The sequence below is a fragment of the Pinus tabuliformis genome, chromosome 2_2 (genome assembly GCF_031772625.1).
Source record: "Pinus tabuliformis cultivar Carrire ecotype Pingquan chromosome 2_2, CPIR1, whole genome shotgun sequence".
Classification (NCBI taxonomy): domain Eukaryota; kingdom Viridiplantae; phylum Streptophyta; class Pinopsida; order Pinales; family Pinaceae; genus Pinus; species Pinus tabuliformis.
The window spans coordinates 49,122,237-49,125,590 of NC_142300.1; positions in this window are offsets into that span (position 1 = coordinate 49,122,237).

The window sequence follows — 3,354 nt, forward strand, 5'->3', positions numbered from 1 at the left end:
TTAGCCATTGCCTTTACCAATTTCCTTAGCCATAAACAACCAAATGAACACCCCCTAGGATGTCTTGCCCAACATTCAGCTTGGAATAAGTGTCCCATTCATCTGTGGTTATTGTTTATAACTTTTATTATGTGAAATTTTCACAAGGGTTGTTACAATTTATCCCAATGGGATGTTGTAAACTTATTTTTTTACTTTAAGTTGTTTTTAGTCTTTGAAAAAAAATAGAAAGAAAAAGGAAGGAAAAAAAAGAAAAAAGAAAAAAGAAAAAAGAAAAAGGAAAAAGGAAAAAGGAAAAAGGAAAAAGGAAAAAGGAAAAAGGAAAAAGAAAAAGGAAAAAAAAAAAGAAAAAAGAAAAAAGAAAAAAGAAAAAAGAAAAAGGAAAAAAGGAAAAAAGAAAAAAGAAAAAAGAAAAAAGAAAAAAGAAAAAAGAAAAATTATGAAAATAGAAAAGGAAAGGAAAATAGAGAAAAATAAAATAAAAAGGGAATAAAAGAAAATATGTGAAAAATAAATAAAAATCCCCAAAGGGGCGTGCTAGTTAAAATGTGGCCTTAGGTTTTTTTATTATGGTTAATGTTGATTAATTAACGAATGACTTTGTTTAAAGTTGTAAATAAAAAGTGTATGTGATGTTTTGTCATTGTTGATAAAGCGTTTGCATGATTAAATGGACGAGATTGTCCCCACCTGGATCAATGGCAGAGGACGATGTTCACCCTCCCTCCCCTAAGATTTCGGGACTTAACGAGGGGGGGGGGGGGGGGGGGGGGGTTCCGAAATACAATTTTGTGGAAACCACTAAAAGATACGTGGCGTCTCCATGATGACTTCGAGGACCTCCCCTTCTTTACCACTTACCACTTGCACCCCCCCCTGAAACCCACTGCTCGCTCCCGCTTGCTCCTGCTCCATTCACAACACGCCACCCATCATCCATTCATCCATCCATGTCACATCATCCGTCTACGTCATATTACCATTAATAATTAAATCTTCCCTCCAATAGTCATATGAACGATTGCCATTAATGGCTCCTGCCAATGATTATTACTTTTAATGCGACGCTCCAAAAATGGTAATAGTTCCTTTAATCACCCCTCTCTTTTTTTAAAAACCCTACATCACCCTACATTAGTCCCTTTTGCCATTCGTTTGATCTGTGTAGGTTGACCCAAAGATTTTCAAGTGCACATGCAACCTCTGTAGCAACATTCTTGTCTGTTAATCAAGCAATTACAGTCTGGTAACTCTATTTCCTTAGTCTCCATTACAATAAAAGATGTCCTCTCATAAAGGAAAGGAAAAAATGGTTGTTGAGAGTTCGTTATTACCTCTTATTCATAACCTAGATGAATTTCCTGTGGTTGACACACAATATAAAATAACAGAAACCTAGTGTAATTTCAACTTGTATGAGATTCATAATTGGGAAAATAAAAAAAATTTAGATAGTAGTGATGAATTGAGTATCTGTTAATCATTCTTACCTAATTTTTTTCCCCAGACTCATTTTTTCCGGGAATTTGTCACATGGTGTCATCATAGGTATCTCCTTAGCCAACAGGCTATAATTGCCCAAAATAATAAAATCTTATTCTAAATTACACCATAAGCTATCTGGCGAGCTCTTCAAATCAATCCTCAAGCTCCCTTACATCCATTTTCAACTGATCCACTCATGGAAATATACGACAAGCTTACTTATTCTCAACGAGCCCATATTTGTGAGGCTTTTCTTCTTGAAAATTCTAAATTACCTAGACATAATCCTCCATATTCTGCTTCTATTTTCCCTGAAATGTCAAGGCAAGTATTTCTATGGTTACCTTCCTATTAGGTTATCCTACAGATCAATGGGTAGATGCATTAGCGTTAGGATTTTTGTCAGTATTTTCAATTGGTCATAAACTATCGATATTTTTTAACTACAATCAATATCTATCAAATGTCATCCATGACAAGTTTCTAAAGTTTACTGCTGAAGGTGCATTCAAACACCAGTCAGTCCTTGTATATATGATGTTGTTCTATCAAGAAGACAGGTTCAAATTTCAGTTGTAGAAGGTGGATGAACAAGGAAGACCATTATCAGTTATTCGCTAGACTTACTTGGTTAGAAATAATACAGAGGAATATTCATTTATACAAAGGATTTCACCAAACATAAAAAGAGTTTTACATCTTACGTAACAAGCCAAGTTTGGATATTGGTATCTTTACCAGAATTATATAGAAATTCGAATCTATGGATGTGAAATCTCTCCCTATAGTTTTCCAGTTTTTGTACCAGCAAGAATCTTTGCCTTGGAGTATATCAAGGAAATGTTAAATATGGATGACCTACATTTTGTGTCAAGAAAGCTGAAAGCATAGTTTAGACTGAAGGCACATATTGGTCGTTATATTGTGAACACCACAACAACATCAAAGGAAGCATATGAGTTACTAAAGAATATGAATTTCATCCTGAGTTTCACATGGTCTTATGATCCATTAGGGATAATTTCAAAATTGAGAGTTGAGCAGAAGACCACACCGTATGCACATACACCTAGACCAGAAATAGAGCAATATCCTAATCATGAAGAGTGGATAGAAAATACACTACAAGAGGCTGAAGAGAAAATTGTCAGTCATACATATCTACAAACTCCTATTTCAAAGGACAAAAAAGCTAAGAGATCAAGGGAAAGTATGTATCCTACAGATTCAAGTTCTCAAGCTGCAGACTTTCAGGTTTTCAAGAGAAGAAATAAGATAGATCTTAAGGCAAATACTAAGACTGATACTAAAAATGATGCTCAGACAAATACTCAAGAGGAATCATCAGAAGAAAAGGGCTCACAGGAGCAAGCTACAGTTGTTTTAACAAGTCTTCCCACCACTTCCTTCTCACACATTGAAGAGACAACAAAATCACCCATCTCTTCTACATCTCAGATTGAAACACATCAAAACATTTTTTTCCAACTATAGAGAGATTAAGAAGAAAAATGAAGCATTGAAGGCTACAACATACTCAGAATTTTGGAAGTACACCTCTACCACTGATCACAAATTATTGTATGCACTTGACACAAAGAAGGGATAGTTCCAATTAGTCTTATTGGAACCTACAGTTCTAGTCTGTGAAGGTGCATAAGACTACAAAGCCTCTATTTTTTCTTTTGATACAAAGAATATTCATGCAAACAACCATGTTTATTTGCATAAATAGGCTGGTGAAATGATATACTCAATGTTAACAAGTTCAACCATGGAAACATCCAAGTTGCAGGCCTCTCTGAATAACATGCATTCAAATATAAATATAGAGCGAATGTCATCTGTTTAGTCAATTTAGTATGTCCT